The sequence below is a fragment of the Petaurus breviceps genome, unplaced genomic scaffold (assembly GCF_028583685.1).
Source record: "Petaurus breviceps papuanus isolate PSGF00001 unplaced genomic scaffold, PetGlider_PUasm1.0 176, whole genome shotgun sequence".
In the NCBI taxonomy this organism is placed as follows: domain Eukaryota; kingdom Metazoa; phylum Chordata; class Mammalia; order Diprotodontia; family Petauridae; genus Petaurus; species Petaurus breviceps.
The window spans coordinates 31,317,262-31,336,159 of record NW_027185771.1 but is presented as its reverse complement, the minus strand read 5'-3'; the positions used below and the strand labels follow the sequence as shown (position 1 = coordinate 31,336,159).

General features: G+C 37.8%; 1 protein-coding gene and 1 pseudogene across 11 annotated transcripts in view; one reads left to right on the top strand and one right to left on the bottom strand.

Annotated features, from left to right (window-relative positions):
* LOC138159483 (zinc finger protein 69 homolog) overlaps nt 1–18,898 on the top strand; it is a 50,622-nt gene that overhangs the window by 7,758 nt on the left and 23,966 nt on the right. The window lies entirely within an intron of this gene.
* LOC138159485 (small ribosomal subunit protein uS15-like) lies at nt 1,903–2,510 on the bottom strand (annotated as a pseudogene).

Below are 18,898 nucleotides of genomic sequence, written 5' to 3'. Positions count from 1 at the left end.
TTCTTTCTTTCTTTCTTTCTTTCTTTCTTTCTTTCTTTCTTTCCTTCTTTCTTTCTCTCTTTCTTTCTCTCTCTCTCTCTCATGTGCGTGCACACACACCTACAGACACACACAATAACATTACATTTAGACATTTTATCCATTTGAATTTATGTGCTTAAGTTTTTGACCTAAACTTATTTTTTCTTTATTGATTTGCAGTTTTCCTCATAGTTATTTTCCATTAAAAATGTCTCTTTCTCAGCAGTTTGTGTTCTGGGTTTATTGGACACTAGATTGGCATACACATTTGTTACTAGATCTTGTTTAATAAATACATTTTTGAAATAATTGAGTAAGGAATTCAGTCTGGGTAGGAAAGCATGTAAAAACAAAAAAGGATTAATTGACTGGGAAAATAGGAGAGATGACCAGCCAATATGGTAAAGTAGGAAGAAGCAGTACAACCCAGATCTCTTACCCACAGTTATTCTGACGATAATTTAGGAAGTTCACCAGACTCAAACCTGATAGAGAAATCCAGGGAAAAATCACTGTCATTTTTTAGCCCAAGTTGGCACAAAGAGATAGGTCTTCAGATACCAAGGTGGAGTTCTAAATAGGAGGGCACTTCATGGAACTTTCCAGGAGGGGTCTGAATTATGGCCTATGGCTGTGCATTAGGGTAAAAAGCAATCCCAGATACAGCAAAGGTGACTGATGCTGGTCAAGGAGCAGGAAGAGCTGCCTGGAAGATTTGTTGTGGACTGAGCCTCGCGGGTGGGGGCTACACGACGGTCTTGCGGACTAGCGTAATGCGGAGGTAGAATAAGTACTAGACAAAAAATAGGAACAGAAGGAACTGGTAGCTTTGTGGCTTTTACCCAGGGGCAGGGTCTCTAACTTAATGATTTCTGTGAGGTCTGTAGATGAATAATGGCAGAGAGCTCAGACCAAGGAGGAACCTGTAGTTTTGCCATTTTTAACCCGTAGAAGTTTACAGCTAGAGCAGACCAGATCTGGGGGCAGCAGCAGTCTACTGGAGCTTCATTCAGGGACAAGGTTACAGATGTATAGCCCACATATCAAGCAGAACTATTAGCTTGTGGATTTCAGACGAGAAGGACAGTGAACAGATTCTACCCTAGATTAAATTATTTTGGGCATAATGGAAGCTTGCAATTCCCTAGCCTGAGGATTCCCAGTTTCCTGAAGAACACAGTACTCAATATCCAGAGAAAGCAGCAATAGGACCAAAAAGAATTTAAAACAGAACACAGTCATTCCCATTCCTTGGCCCTAAGACAAAGTCCAAGTTTGGGAAGTAAGGCTAGAAGAAAGAGTAATAATTATAATAAGAAAAAGATTTCCAACATAAAGAGATGTTAGAGTGACAGATACACCCAAGGCACAAACCTTAATGAAAACAATGACTCCAAAACATCTACAAGTAAAGCCTGAAAGAACACAGTGTGGGCATAATTTCAACTAGAATTCCTGTTAGGCATAAAGCAAGAGTTAAAAAAAAAGTCAAAAATGATTTCATAGTGAAATAAGACTACTCTAAGTGATAGCAAAAAAATATGAATATATTTCAAGAAACATGAAAGAAAGCTTCCCAGATTTCATAGAACCAGAGGAAAGTTTTGAAAACATAAAATGAACAAAATGGAAACCACCAAGAACATCAAAGCCAAAATCCAGGGTTTCCAGATCAAGCAAAAAACTGCAGATAGCCAGGAAGAGAATTCAAGTATTGAGGAGTCCCAGTCAAGATAACACAAAATTTAGCAACCCACAATAAAGGAGTGAAGAACTTGAGATACAGTAGTCCAAAAGGCAAAAGAAATGGGTTTATAATCAAGAAGAACTTATCCAGAAAAATGAATATAATCCTATAGGGGACCTTTAATGAAATGGAACTTTTTTTTTTCAGTTAGAGATGACTTTATTACTTGAGTACATAAACCAAAATTTATGCAACCAGAGCAGAGGCTGTAGATGATTCATATTTCCAATTAGGTGGGAGCACTCTCTTGGTCTTGTAGTACCGAGCCTGCCGGTGAAGTCGGCTCTCATTCAGAATCAGACGGAATTTAGAGTCCTTATCCTTTCTTGTTTCTCTCAAGATGCTTTCGGACAGCAACAGCTTTCTTGATCAAGTGATAAAGATCTTCAGGCAGATCAGGGGCAAGTCCCTTGGACTTTAGAATTCTCAAAATTTTGTTGCCAGTTACAAAGCGTACTTGTGCCACGCCATGAGAATCCCTCAGGATCACACCGATCTGGGAGGGCGTCAGGCCCTTCTTGGCCAGCTTGTAGATCTGCTCCTTCACGTCGTCCGAGGTGAGCTTCAGCCACGTGGGCAAGCTGAGGTACGACAGAGCCGACTGGGACAGACCCTTCCCAGGAGCGTGCATACGACCCACGATGGCGACGAGCAGGCAGCGAAAGAGAGAGGAACGCAAGGAACGAGGCAGGAAATCACTGAATCTGCCGGAAATGATGAAATAGAACTTTTAAGCATTCTTGATGAAAATTCCAGAGCTGAAGAGGAACTTTGAAATACAAATACAGGAATCAAAAGAAAGCTAAAATGGTGAATATGAGTGAACAATCAGAAAGCATTAAACAAGGAAGAAGTTTTTACATTCAAGTAGCAGGAGAAAATATGAGTTCCCTCAGAATCAATGCTGTCAGGGGTCATAGAAGGAGTTAAATAAGACAAAGAGTTTTTTTTTTTTTTTTTGCTAGATTTTGATGCTTTTAAAAGAGGGAAAGGGAGGCAGAAATTAAGACACAAGGAAAGGGGGTGGGAAATTATTTCACATAATCATGGCATATAATAAAATAATACAAACAAAGAAGAATGGGTAGGGGAAATTTTCATCTGAATTTGTCAAAGTAGATCAGAATGCAGACACATATAGAGTTGGGTACAGAGATATATTTCACCTCAATGAGGAAATGGGAGGGAATAGGGAAGGAGAGGGGGGAATAAGAGGGAAGGTAGAATTAGGGAGGGATTAAATATAAACAAACTCTAACCATAGATGGTAGATCACAATTAAAGGTTTAAAAGGAAAGGAAAAAAAATTCTAAGACCCTCTGATTGGGATCTGGGTAAAAGAGAGTGCAGGGAACCAAATTGCTTCAAACCTTAGAACACTGATGCTGAGTATAATCCTCCCTTAATACCTCTTTGTAAAGTAGACTTGGGAAACAATGGGGACAAGTATAAAAGAGTATGATTAATGAAGGAAAGCACACAGATAACAGTTATCACTATGAATATGACGAACTCACCCCGAAAATGGAAGAGGATAGAATGGATCAAAAAGCAGAATCCAAAATATGTTGTTTACAACAAATATGTTTGAGACATGAAGATTCACACAAGATTAAAAGAAGGTATTTAAAGTTAAAAAGACAGGAGTAGCAATTATGATCTCAGACAAGGCAACAGCAAAAATAATCTTAGTTAAGAGATAAACTAGGAAATTACATTATGCTGATTCTGAATGAGAGCCGACTTCACCGGCAGGCTCGGTACTACAAGACCAAGAGAGTGCTCCCACCTAATTGGAAATATGAATCATCCACAGCCTCTGCTCTGGTTGCATAAATTTTGGTTTATGTACTCAAGTAATAAAGTCATCTCTAACTGAAAAAAAAAAGTTCCATTTCATTACAAATTCCATTCATACAAACAAAGGATTAAGTTAAATACTTAACATATATGCAACACCAAATGGTAAGAGTATCTAAATATTTGAAGTAAAAGTTAAATAAGTTACCAAAAGAAGTAAGATTTCTTTTAAAAAGATAGACAAATAATAGAAAATAAGATTGAAATTAAGGACTTAAATGGAATTTTAGAAAAGGTAGATATGATAGACCTTCGGTGATTATTACATGGGGATAGAAAGAATAGGAGAGGGGCAGAGAGACTAAAGGGCATAAATGAGGAAAAATGCAGATTTAGTAGGAATGAAGATACTTAAAATGTAGGTGAATATTTCAGAATTTAAGATTATGGAAGTGAGACAGTTTCAAGTTATAGTGAAGTTTAAAGAGTGAGCAGTAGTAGTGAAGCAGAGATGAATATAGGTAGGTATACCCTGTTGTCTCAAAAAAAGTATATTTTTTTCATATTTTTAAGTTTGTGTTTCTAAAGTAAAGTTTAGTTGTTTCAAAGTCAAGTTTAGGGGGTGGCCAGGTAGCACAGTGAGTAAGAGCACCGGCTCCAGTGTTGAGAAGACCTGGAGATCGAATCCCCGGCTCAGACACTTAGCACCCACCCAGAAACACCTGGCCGTGTAACCTTGAGCAAGTTACTTAACCCCAATTGCTTAGGGGCAGCCAGGTGGCTCAGCGAGTAAGAGCACTGGCTCCAGTGTCGGGATGACCTGGATCAAATCTGGCCTCAGATACTAGGCACCACACCCAGAAATAACTCACCATGTAACCTTGAGCAAGTTACTTAACCCCAATTGCTTTAAAAAAAAAAAAGTCAAGCTTAGTTAAGTTTTTGCTTCGTAATTCTTTGAAGAATAAAAAGGAATACTCAATAAGAAATAACATTTCACATGTTAAAATGTTACTACTAAATGAATTGTGCTATACACACACAAATAAAGTAACATTCAGGCTAAGTTGTCTGAATCATCAAATATAATTATTTAAGTAATTGATCATGGGCCTCAGTTTTCTTATGTGAAAAATGAGAAAATTGGACTAAAGTCCCTTAAGACTGTTGATTACGTCAGAGAATGAAATGAATTAGGGAACCAATTAATTGGTAAAGTCATTGAGGAAAGTGGTAGTTTGCCAAAAAAGGTGACTAATTTGGAGGGGAAGAGGGTGATATAGATAGGTGTCATTCAATAAACATATATTAAATGTTTTCTATGTGTGGCACTATGCTAAGCAGTGCGCATATTAAAAAATATAAAAAAAGAGTTCCTTGCTTTCAAGGAACTCACAGTGACATACAAACAACTATGCACAAACAAGATACACAGTGTGTACGCACATACACACACCCACATACACATGTATGTACACACGTATATGATACATTGCAAATAAACAGAGAGAAGGTACTAGAAGTAAGAAAATCTGGGAAGGGTTTCTTGTTAAAGGTGAGATTTTAGCTGGGACTTGAAGGGAGTCAGGAGGTGGACTTGAGGAAGGAGAGCATTCCAGGTATGGGAGGCAGTCACTGAAAATGCCTAGAATGGAGAGATGAAGTGTCTCATTTAGAGTAACAACAAGAAGGAGAGGGTCATTGGATTGAAGATCCAGTAGTGGGGCTGTAAGGTGTAAGAAGACAGTAAAGATTGGGTGGTAGGGGGAGGCAGGTTAATAAGGGTTTTAAATACCAAACAGGACTTTATATTTGATTCTGGAGGTGATAGGCAGACACTAGAATTTATTGAGTGGGTGTTGGGGGTAATATGGTCAAGTCTGTACTTTAGAAAGATCTTTTTGACAGCAGAATAGAGGATAGATTGGAGTGAGCAGAGATTTGGTGGCATGTAGACCAACCAGCTGTAACAGTCCAGGTGCTAGGTGATGAAAGTTTGCACCGGGGTGGTGGCTCTGTCAGCAAAGAGAAGGAGGTATATGTGAGATATGTTATGAATGGTAAAGCTGACAGGATTAAGAAAAAGATTGGATATGGGGGCTGAGACTCAGGAGTCAAGGATGAAACCCAAGTTGGGAACCTGGATGAGTGAGGGCATGGTGGTACTCCCCAGCAGTAGCAGGGAAGTTAGAAAGAGGGAAAGGTTTTGGGGGAAAGATAATGAGCTCAGTTTTGAACATTTAAGATATCTATGGGACATACAGTTCAGGATTCCAACAGGTAATCAGAGATGTGAGACTAGAAGTCAGCAGAGAGGTTAGGGATAGATAAGTAGATTTAAGAATCATTAGCATAAAGATGATAATTGAATCCATGGGAGCTAATGAGATTACTGAGTGAAGCAATATAGAGGGAGATAAGAAAAGGGAACAGACAGAGCCTTGTGGGACACTCATGATTATTGACTGTAACTTAGAGCAGAGGTAGGGAACCTGAGGCCTTGAGAGAACCTGTGGCCTTGAGGCCACAGGTAGCCCTTTAGATCTTCAAGTGTGGCCCTCTGACTGAATCCAAACTTCACAGAATAAATCCTTTTATTAAGGGAATTTGTTCTATGAAGTTTGGACCTAGGGGGTCATTTGTGGTTCCTCACCCTGACTTAGAGGAACATCCAACAAAGGCGATTGAGGAGTAGTCAGATAGGTGGGAGGAGAACCAGGAGAAAGCAGTGTCAGGAAAACAGAGAGAACATGTGACTTGAACTTCAAAAGAGTAGAGATGTTTTTGAGTAGGAGAGGCAGGAAAAGCAGTTGGGAGCAGGTTTGTTTATGATATTTCATTATTTGGCCTTGTAGTTCTCCTATCTCTAGCTACTGTCTCTGGGGCTGTGATGTTCTACCAGTACCTCTCCTTAGCTTGGATCAGGATTGTAAGGTCCAGGACATCTCTCCACTCCATCACTGCTCTGGTTTCTTCCAAGCTTTGTGCCAAGAGGTTCTCTCTCTCTGCCTCTGTTTCTCTGTCTCTGTCTCTCCTCCAGAGTACAATTAAAAGTTGCTATGGACTTTGGGAAAAGCTAGGCTTCATTTAGTGCAAGTATAAATGTTTATAGAGGGAAAAGTTCTATATTGTAGGAGAATTTATTCACCATGGTCATAGTAGAGGAGGCTAATAGAGACATTCCCAGGGGTGATCCTTGGGAAGAGAGGGTATAGAACTGAATCAAACAGGCAAGTTGAATGCCTGTATTTAAATGGCAGTTATTGTTATGTATCAATTTTGAAGGAGATCTTCAATGTAATATTCCAGATAGCTATTCTTGTCCCACTACTGTTTAACATTTTTGTCATTGTCTAAAAGTACAGAAGTCATCTTTGTGTAATTTGCTAATGACATGGAACTAGGAGGGATAGCTGCATGTTGAATGACAGCATCAGGATCTGTGAAAATGTCCTTATGGATTGGAAAATGGACTGAATCTAATAAGATTGAAGTAGAAATCTAAGTAATATGAAATCTAGAATTTAATATAATAAGATGAAATGTAACAGGGATATATGTAAAGTCAAGATTCAAGGAAGTAACATCACAAAAATAGTCTGGTGTTTTTGTGGGCTGCCACTTTGATATGAGTCAGCAATGTGATATGGCACCCAAAAAATAAACAAACACACAAATTTAATGTGTTGATTATCTTGATCTACTTTGAATGGCATAGCTTCCTGAAATAAAGAAATGACCTCATCTTTGTACTTACCTCTTGTAAGACCACATATTCTAGCTAACACATTTTAGGAATGGTATTGATCTGGAGAGCATCTAGAGGACAATCAGGATGGTGAATGCCTTGAGTCTATGCCATTCAAGGATCAATGGAAAGAACTGGAAATATTCAGCCTAAAAAAGATTTAAGGAGTACATGAGAACTGTCTTCAACAGTCTGAAGAGGGATTAGACTTACTATTTTGCTCCAAAAGACAGAACAATGGGAAAACATTTCAAGGAGAAAATGTACACTTGACTTCAGAAAGAATTTTCTAATAAAAATGGGATAGTTTGCCTTAGGAAATTTGCCCTCACTTCAAGTCTTCAAGCAAAGGCTGAATGTGTACTTGTTGGTGTATTGGAGAGTTTCCTTTTGATTTATATGTTGGAGGAGTTGGATTTTTAAGTTTCATCTGCTTCCCATCTCTAAAATTTTGTAATTCTGATGAATATACTCTAAAAAATATTTTATTAAGTCATAAAGGAGTTGCAATGGGGAACATCTAACCCTGTAGTAGAATATAATCTTGAGAGCAAGGACTTTTTCACTTTTATATGTGTCACCAGTGCCCAGAATATACTAGGTGCTTGATAAATGGCTAAGTTGATAAATGGCTTTTGCACCACTGTAAGGAGAATCTACACCAGCGAAATTGCAGGTCACTAATGTTAAAGAAGGGAATGGGTGGGAAGAAAATACTGTTAGTTATATAATAGTTAATTTCTTTTGTGCTTTCAAGCTTGCAAAGCACTTTATTATTTTCTCCATTTTAAGATAAGGGAAACAATTTCTGAGGTAAGATTCCAACCTAGGTTTCCTGACTCCAAATTCAGGGCTACACCTACTGTGTCACAGTATCTCTCCACAAAAATACCTGTTTGATGCTTCTTCATGGCATTGGAATAATCCTATGTTCTTTTCAGTTATTGCCAATGAAGCAACAAATCAGACAGATTTTACAATGTTGGAATATCTTTGAGTGTTGCCTCAGGGAGAGAAAGTTATTGGGAACTGATAGTGATGCAAAAATAATCATCAATAAAAATTTAAAAATAATAAGATCCTTTAAGGTAGGTTAACATGTGCTTTAGCAGTACTTCAGTACAAAGGTGACTATGATAAAGGATGGGAAAAAATATGGGAAAACATGGTTCAGGATTAACATTCTAAAAAAGGGCTAAAACACATACATTATTACATGGAAACCACACATACTTTCTTAAAAAGAGTTAAAAAGCACAGCATATGGTAAACATATTACAAAATCACAAAAAATAAGTTATTTATCTTAACAGAGAAGAAACAACTGGTTAATTAGGCAGGAGCCATTTCACTTAGCAGGCATTAAATATGTGCTGGAGATAGAAAGCCAAAAATTGGGCCCTGCTCAGTCCTCACAGTCTAATGGGGGAGACAACATGCAAATGCTTATGTACAAACAAGATATATACAGTAAGAACTGGAGATAATCTCAGGGGGAAAGACACTAGGCTTAAAGAGGACTGGGACTTTCTAAGTTTAGCATTTTTTAATTTTTACCAGTTATATGTAAAAACAGTTTTTAACATTCATTTTTAAAATTTTGAGTTCCAAATTCTCTCCCTTCCTCCCTCCCCAGGCCTCACCCCATTAAGAAGTAAGCAATTCAATATGAGTTAAACATGTGTAATCATGCAAAATACTTCCATAATAGTCATTATGAAAGAAATCATAGATCAAAAAAACCCTCAAGAAAAATAAGGAAAATTAAAAAAAAAAAGTGTGCTTCAATCTGTATTCACACAGCATCAGTTCTTTGTCTGGGGATAGACAGTATTTTTAATCATCCAGATCTGTCTTGTATCATTGAGAGAATAGCTAAATCATTCACAGCTGATCATCCTACAATATTACTATTACTTTGTACACGTTTCACTTTGCATCAGTTCATATAAATCTTTCTAGGTTTCTCAGAGCATCCTGCTCATCATTTCCAATAGTGCAATAGTATTCCATCATAATCACATACCAGAATTTGTTCAGCCATTCCCCAGTTGCTGGACTGGGAAAGGCTTCTTATAGAAGGTGAGACTTTAACTCAGACTTGAAGGAATTCAGGAGGCAGAGGTGAGGAGGAAACAAACTTCAGACATGGGAGTCAGCCAATGAAAATGCTCAGTCAGGAAATGGAGAATCTTATTATTTGAGAAGCAGCAAGGAGGCCAGTGTCATTATATCTCAGAATACATAGAGGGGAGTAAAGATGACTGGAGAGGTAGAAAGGGACTATGTTTTAAAGAGCCAAACAGAGGATTTTATATTTGATCCTGGAAGTAATAGGGAGCCACTGGAATTTATTTAATAAGTGGATTACATGATAAGAAATGTGCTTAAGGAAGGTCAATTTGGCAGCTGAGAGGAGGATAGACTGAAGTTGGTTTGAGGCACAGAGACCAAATAGCAGGGTCTTGGAGGAGTACAGGCATGAGGTAACAAGGGCCTGTCTGCACTAGTGTTATGGGTGTCTCAGAGGAAAGAGGCAAATATGAGAAGTGTTACAAGGGTAGAAAAAACAGGATTTTGCAACAGATTGGATATAGGGGTGTGTGTGAGAGAGAGCAAGGAATCCAGGATGACACCTAGGTTTCAAGCCTGAGTGACTGGGAGGACTTAGGGCTTATACGTAGTAAGATCAGTGATTGTTAGGTAAAAATAAACACCAAATTATAATACAAGATGAGAAGATGATCTGCAGTGCAGTTACAACAGATCCAACACAATCTCTTCAAATGAGTTATTGATGCCAAAAAATGGGAAATGGAACAAGGAAAAGACAACACAGAATATAGAAATAGCATATTTTATGGAAATTTAAATAAAGTAGATCAGAAACAACCCCAACTCTGTATACAATTGATTTTCTTGTCAAATGGAGAATTATGGCCAATGAATCAAGGGCAATATAATTTTAGAACATGAACTCATTGGCAAAAACTTACAGAGGTACTACCTACCAACATGGCTGCTTGAATAAAATGAAGACCTTTTAGCTGTCACGTCTTTACTTCTTTTAAACCGTGAAAATCATGCCAGCCTGAATTATGATTAAGAAATCTAATAAGGAAGTATGGCAAATTCTTCTACCCTAAGAAGCTGTACAAAACATCATCCAGAAGCAGTGGAATAGGAAAGGGGGGAGGGGGAGCCTCCAGCAAAGTCAGAACAAGGTAGCTTCTCAACATTACTAGAGATATGTGTAGACTGCAATGTTCTGTGTCAAGAGGCAGCAAAAACTGTGCTCCCAGGGTGGTAGGAGAGGCCCAGGGTGGGAACTTGCAAAAGTCAGGAAGTGCCAGCAGGCAGTACTCAGTGATGAGCTTAGATTTGTATAGTTTAAGTCTTAGGACTCAGAGATCCCTAACGTTCTCTCCTGAGATGTCAGAGGAGGTCCAAAATATTCAGCACTATGAACTTCAACAATGCAGGTGGGCTTAATCCTGGGAGGTGGAGATCAGTGCAAGAACCCAAGGAATCCAAGGTGAGAACAAGCAAGGCAATCCAACCTATCCAAAAACACAATAAGGGATTGAGCCTGGCCCTGGAACAAAGTTCTGATTTAAGGAGTAAAATTAGAGAAATGAGTAAATCAAAGAATACTGACAAACAGAAAACATTATTGAAAATCTAGAGATCTTCAAAAGGAGAGAGTAGTTCTATAGTAATTGCATGCAGAGAGTCAAAGGAAAAAAAAAGACTGCCATTGAATGCCTAGAAGCAACAAAGGAAGAGGTAAAAATTTAAATAAATAATTAGAAGAATAAGTAGCTTAGAAGAGAGAGTGGAAAATCTTACCCAAGTAACAGAATCCTTAAAAACTAGGATAAACAAAAAAAAAAAACCCTCCATGAGGCAAGAAGAAATCATTAAACAAAATTTTAAAATTAGAAAAAATTTCAGGCTATTTGATATACAAAACAACTGACCTAGAAAAAATAACAATTCAAGGAAAGTTAATTCAAGAATCATTGGATTTGGTGGGTGGAGCCAAGATAGCAGCATAGAAGCAGGAAAAGTCCCTGAACTCCCCCCATAGCCACCTCAAATACCTATAAAATATGACTCTAAAACTTTAGGGCTACAGAACCCACAAAGTGACAAAGAGAAACAAGTCTCCTGCTGAAGACAGCCCGGCAGACTGACAGGAAGGGTCCATCACAACATGCTGGGAGCAGCACCCAGCCCCACATGAGCCCCATGGTTTTAGTCCCAGAGTGGCCTGATCAGCCATGGCTGGAAGGACTTCAGGAGAGTGGATCACCAGCAGCTGTGGCAGTTTCCAGAATTATCAACCCATAAATGCCAAAGACAAAGTGAGCTGTCAGTGTGGACTTTGTGGGAAGAGGGGGTCCAGGAGTGTGGTCTGGCCTCTGCCCCTGGAGGGAGAAGTGGCTGAGGCATGGCAGCCATAGCCACATGGGTGCTTCAGAGCTTCTGGCTTACATATTGTAGAGGGACCAAGGGATCATTCTCAGGGGTAATTGCTTTTGCTTTAACCTTCTTGGATCTGGATTACTGTCTAGGGTGGAGGTCCTGGGGTGCATGACCAGGTGCCAGAGTGGGTGGAGGCTTCAGAGAGGGCACCCAACTAATAGCTCTGACAGCTGTAAAAACCCCAGTGATTTAGGACAAAGCTCTCCTCTCTGGAAGCAGAGTTCTACTGTGACAAAAAGCTCAAAAGTCATGTAATTGAGTGGCAACATGAGCGAGTAAAGGAAGCAAAGCAAGCACAGCAATCCAAATCTAGATTACTTTTTTGGGGACGAAAATAATCAAAGCATGGAACAGAAGGAAGACAACAAAGTCAGAACTCCTGTACCAAAAGCTTCCAAGAAAAATATGAACTGGTTACAGGCCATAGAGGAGCTTAAGAAGGATTTTGAACACCAAATAAGAGAAGTGGAGGAAACATTGGGAAAAGAAATGAGAATGATGCAAGAAAATTATGAAAAGAGAGTCAACAACCTGACTGAAGAAAATAACACCTTAAAAATAGACTAACTCAAATGGCAAAAGAGGCCCAAAAGCCAATGAGGAGAAGAATGCCTTAAACCACCTTTTGATAGAGAGGTGGTAGATATAGGGTACAGAGACATGCATTGGACATGGACATCATATGGATTCATTTTGCTTGATTATGCTTATTTATTACAAGGGCTTTTCTTTTTTACTCTAACTTTTTAAATTAGGGGATGAGGAGAGGAAATTAGTTATAGTGGTGCTAAAATGGGGAAGTTTTGTAACATTTCAAAAATGATATACAGAACAGAAGTAAGTTTGGGAGGAAGCACAGATAAGCAGGGCACTTTTTAAGGTAATATGTAGAATATATTATATACTTTAAAAAAGCAAGCCATAAGACATGGAAATTCATGATTTCACATAGAATTCTCTTTTGTGCTATACAATGAATGGAAACATAAATTTTGAGGTTAAGTTCAGAATAGATATCTTTTTACATAAAAACAACAGCAAAAAGCTTACAGAGATGGAAAGTTTAATGTTATGAGCAGTATCATCTCATAAAACAGCTAAAACCAATCAATGATTGAGGATGATTATGGGAAAAAGGTAAACAAAAAGACTTCAGTAACAACTGGCATATTCCTACTTTCTCCTCTTTATAAAACTTTATAATAATCATCTTTGCATAAATTGTCTACTTAATGAAAATATGAGAAAGGTAGGTACTCAAAAATAATACTTTATATCCCATTATAGCTTCACATTTACATCATTAACTGAAAGGTACATAAGAGAATTCAAGATTCCATTTACTATTGTTTGTTGATAATAAAACAATACTTGGTATAACCAAGTGCAGTCTTATTCAGCCAGACAGCTCCCATGCATAGATTAAGGTCATGATTTGTGACAGATCCAACAAAAGGATGGCAATATTTAATGGCCATCTGGTTTTCAGTAGCAAGTTAATATAGTGGAGATATGCTCATTAAAGATGTCTATCAGTATCACTCAGGATGATTGATGCAGGGTGAAAATGAATGAATGATTCCCTGAAAATGGTGAGATACTTCAGGAACTCCTGTTTGTGGGTGCTAAGGTGATGATTTCCTTCAAATTCTGGAATATTACATAAGTTTCTGTTTTTAAAAATATTATACATACACATATTCTTTTTTACATTTTTTTTTATATTTTGCTCTTTTCTGAAAATATCCCTTCTCTTCCCTTACCCTCTTAAAGTATGGACATTTAAGTTGCTTCTTTAGTATAATTCCAAATTGCTTTTTGGAAGAAGTTGGACCAATTCATAGCTTCATCAGCAATGCATTAATGTGTCTATCTTCTCACAGCTCTTTTAAGATGGACTACTATTTTTTTGTCATCTTTGCTAATTTACTCAGGGCGAAGTGAAATCACTTGTTTGAAGAGGTCAGGAATGAAAAAGAGGTAAAAACATAAATTAGATACTATCTAGAAGGGGTTGTAGAGCAAACCATAACTTTTTTGAGGGGGCTTGTTTTTTTTTATTCTGAAGAGAGAGTAAGTAGTATTATTCATAAAATGTTTTCAGTTATGAAAATTTGATTAAAATTTTAAAAGGTGAAGTTTAATGAGGACATATTCACAGTATAGTATTTATGTTCTAAATGTCAACTGTACAAGTACATGATGAGTATGATGGGGAGATGTATTAAATAGCAAATTCATTTCCCTAAGGATTTCAACTTTGTCATCCACCTTTCTGCTGGGCCTTTACATCTACATGTACCCAAACCGTCCTGTGTTGTCTCCTCTAAATAGAATGTTAGTCCCTTGGGAACAGATACTGTTTTACTTTTCAATTTGTATCCCCAGTACTTAGTACAATTTTAGCACAAAATAAGTACCTAATGAAATTTTTTTCTATTTCATTGTATTTGATGACGACTTTTACTTTATTCTAAACCCCAGTATGAGGCTCCACTGTGTTGTATTTGCCAAAAAGACCAATACAATTATAAGTTGAATCAATCAATATATAGTAAAAAAAAACCCACTGGTTTGTGTGTGTGTGTGTGTGTGTGTGTGTGTGTATGTTCAGTAACAAACCTGCTGTGCTCTACATTGTTTAGAACACACTGGAAGTTTTGTGTTCAGTTCTGGGCTTCCCATTTTAAGAGAGATGTTGAGAAACTGAAACACAAAGGTATACAAAATTACGCAGAAAGAGTAGTTGAAAGAACTGGGGATCTTTATCTGGTAAAAAGCACAGCCAATATAAGCTCTGAGAATCCTTATCATGATTCCTGATCTTACAGACAAGTATTACTAGGTCTCAAAGCAAGGCTATATCCCCTAAGAGCTCTAGGGGTACCCCTGGGGAAACCTTGACTCAAGTCCAGACCTATGTGCTTCCTTCCTCAAGATTATCATCTGGGAATAATTTCTAGTGTATACTAAGTTGATACAATAAGAACAGTTGGCATAAAACATCTATGATGGTCCCACAAGTACATACAAGGTCCAAGAGAAAATGGGATCAAGCTTAGAGAACATAGATAGCAAAGGGGTAGCTCACAGCTCCTAGTTTCTCAAAGTCCCTTTTTCCCATATATGGGATGCTCAAAAGTTTCTCTTCAGTCATGGTGTGTAGTTTCTTTACTCAGATCATTGTGGGGCCTGAAATGATGTCCAATCTGGCCTCAGATCTCAGGTAGACATTGCTGGCAGCTCATCTAGAGAGACTGCTAGGATGCTAATGGGAAGTCCAAAATCATACCCTCTGAAGCCCACAAAGTCCTCACGTGTCCAAAGGGGTGGATGAGGAAATGGGGAGGAGACACAAGACAAAGCTGAAGCTTAGGCTTCTTCTTCCCTTCAGATGTAGTAAAACTCACTTCAGAGTTTTACTAGAGCACTAGTCTTACTCTAGCCTCTCTACTGGCTCCATTCTCAAGTCAGCTGAAAATTTATATAGAACCACTAGGGCATGACAATGTTTCTTCAATCTGAATCCACCTTCCTGTGTTAAGACACTCCAGTTCAAAGGACTTCCCCCATAGTAAGTGCTTACGATTGATTATTTTCACTTAAGGTACTATATTTTATCATATAATTTAAGTAGGATAAGATAACAACTGAATAACTCAATCCCACCCTTACTAAACAATTCAGTAATTCTTGGCATCAAATATTTGAAGTGTTGTTCTTTAGAAGATGAGTTAGACTTATTTTGTAATATTTTAAAGTCCAGAGGGAAATTACAATTAGACAAATTTCAACTTGGCTAATGTCAGCAGTCGAATGAATGTTCTCCATGAAGTCTTTTTGGTTTGGAAGCAGGTTACCATAGATTTAGAGAACAGAGGGTCATGGGGCTCTGCCTCTGCTTGTCTATCTCACTTGCCCAGCCTTTGAAGTTTTTGAGCATCTGGAAGGTTTCTGTTGTTCATTGGATTGTCACTACCTCTTCTAAAATAAAGAGGTACAGATTCAATCCTGAGATATGACTTATAGCAGTCCATTATATTAGAAGATGTCTACACTAGATTAAGTGAAAACAGTCAGAGGCCACTTGTGTATCTTTGGAAAAATGGCAGCAAATGTAATCTTAGGATCACAAGTTATATTTCCTGGTTTGTCACGACCAGGAATGGGCTTGTTTTTTCTTTTCTTTTTTTATCTTCCCATTTTTGCCAATCTTTCTCACCTTGTTTACATTTTTTTCTCTTTACTTGGCTAGATTTGTTTAAAAACAAAACAAAAACCTCGTAGCTCTGTCACTCAAACGCCTTTATTTCTCCATTTTATTTCATTTCTACATAGCTAGGTTATCTGTACAAATGCATTACTATTGAGAAATTATTTATTTATTTAAAGTGCAGAACTTAATGTAGAATGTAGAGAGATATGAAGTAAACTTTCTTCCTAGCAAATCCTACATAACTCACTCAGGATTATTATGAGGAAAAGTGTTTTGTAAACCATTAAACACTATACATATATGAGTATTACTCTTTTCATCAAAACAACTGCATTATTGTTACTGTAGCTGTTCTTTTTAATATTTTTAATCTTGAACAAAATTTTATCAATTTCATACCAAATGGCTGCATATTTTTATGGTTTAGTGTTCAATTGGTGAAAGGTGTGAGGAAAATTATTTCAGCTCATTTTAAGAAAGAATATTTGACAATTAAAACTTTTCTTTTGCTTTTTTTGAAGGGCAATTGGGGTTAAGTGACTTGCCCAAGGTCACATGGCTAGTTTTTTTTTGTGTGTGTGTGTGTGTGTGTTAAGTGTCTGAGGCTGGATTTGAACTCAGGTACTCCTGAATCCAGGGCCAGTGCTCTATTCACTGTGCCACCTAGCCACCCAACAATTAAAACTTTTTAAATGAAGTGGCTTTCCTTTTGAAGTAATATGTAACTAGTCTCAGAAGTGTTAAAACAGTGGCTAACATCTGTAATAATTTAGAGGACATTCTTATTTTCAGGTTCTGTAATTCTTTTGGCCTGTCTTCCCTCCCTATTCTACCCTATCGCGAGCTCTTCATCTATGAAACGTTCCATACTATGGGGTGTTCAGGGAGGACTAGCACTTCTGGTATGTGGGTTTGTTGAGCCCTTTTCAGGCTGCTCATCCACCTTTGGCATCCGACTGTCACCCAGCTCATCTGGAGCTCAAGAAGTGGTAGCATGCGTAGCAGTCACTTAATGGGAAAAGTCTCTTGGCAGACATGCTAAACTAGGGTAAGGGTAACCAGAAGGCCTCAAGCCCATCAATGAATTTGGGAATGTCTCCCTCACATGTGAAGACTCCCCTGGTGGAATGAGTGGATGAGAACAATTTGTTCCAATGACCATGAAGGAGGCTGAAACAGGTACTGTGGAGTGCTTAGAGCTTGGCCATACACAATCATCTTAACTTTTTTCTTACCACTGAACTTCAAAGACTCTGGAAGAGCGAATGAGGCTGAAGACTTTGTGCAACTCTGCCTCATTTAAATCCAAATGACAAGCAAGTCAAGACATCACCCTGTGATGTCATTGGTTCTCTTCAAAAACAAGGGACAAGAAACTCCATTCTATGGGCTTTCTATATAATTTAAGATTGACAATATTCTGTCTTACATTGTTTTCTTAATTTTGTTATGTATGGCTATGTTTTCCAACTGAGCAAAATTGCATGTTTTATAAGGATATAGACCATGTCTTATACTTCTTTGATATGTCCAATTTCATATGTCCCACACAGTCTAAAATAGCATTTTCTAATTTGTCAGTCTTGGAATATATTTACTTATTCAAAAATCTTTTGCTACTAAAGGTCCTTAATTCCTTTTTAAAAAATGTTTTATGGGTGTCTTTTGTTTTGACATCATGGTCATTTCTGGAAATCCTTCACTTAACCCCTTCCTGCATCCTCCACTAAAACTTCCCTTCTAACAAAGAAAAGCAATTAAGCAAAACTAGTACATCTGAAAATGTAAACTACATGATTCCCTAATAATATCCCTTCCTCAGACCTGTGTGCAGTCTGGAAGGGGAGGCATGTTTCATTATCTGTTCTCCAGAATCATTGCTGGTACTTAGGTACTCAGAGTTTGGTTTCCTTTTAGTGATGTTTTCCTTTACATTATTTTAATCATCATATATATTATTTTGGTTTTGCCTATTTTGCTTAGCATTAGTTCATACAAATCATGCTATGGTTCTCTGAATTTTTTGCCTTTATCTTCTCTACACAGTAATATTTTATTCATATGCCATATTTTTTCAGCCATTCCCCAGTGTATACCTATTGTTTCCATTTCTTTGTTATTACAAAATATCCTACTATGAATATTTTTTATCTTGGTCTAAATGTTGTTACTATTTAAAACATAGAGACCCTCCAAAGATGACTACTCTGTTAACATTATTTACTGCCTCACTTCCTTCCTCTGTCCTAGCTTTGGCTCCCCATCCTACATTCCCAGTCCCTGAGATGCTAGAAGCCACTGTGCAGTGGCTGCAGAGGGCAGAACAATTTCTGATAGAGAATTTATATATTATGTCATTTTCCAATATGGCCTGAGTTAGTCTAAAATACTACTACATGTGGAATACAATAAAACCTTTATTTAACCATTAAGTATTATGAATGTTATCAGTTCCTATAATCCTGCTAATTTACTCTTACTCCCATTAGATTCTGATTTGTCTTCCAAACTCTGAGTAAATGACATATCAGTAATGGTCCTGGAGAACAGACAATGAAACATGCTTCCCCTCCTCACTGCCACATTTTCTGATGTAGTGGTGTGATAGTAATAGCAATTAAAGATTCCCCTGTATTGGCTTGGTTTTCAAATTGATTGTATTAAAACCCAGAGTTTGTTAATCCCACCTGTGGGATGGGCTTGTTGATGTGAAAAGAAAGTCCTGAAGTGGGAGGAGCTGGTGACGTAGATTTGGAGAGACACAGGAGAGAGGCGGAAGATCTTTTTTGGAAGCAGCACCTCGTGGAGAGAGAGAGAGAGAGACTAAGAGGATTGCTGGTGGCCGCTTTGAATTGCCCTGGACTTTTGAGACCTGCCC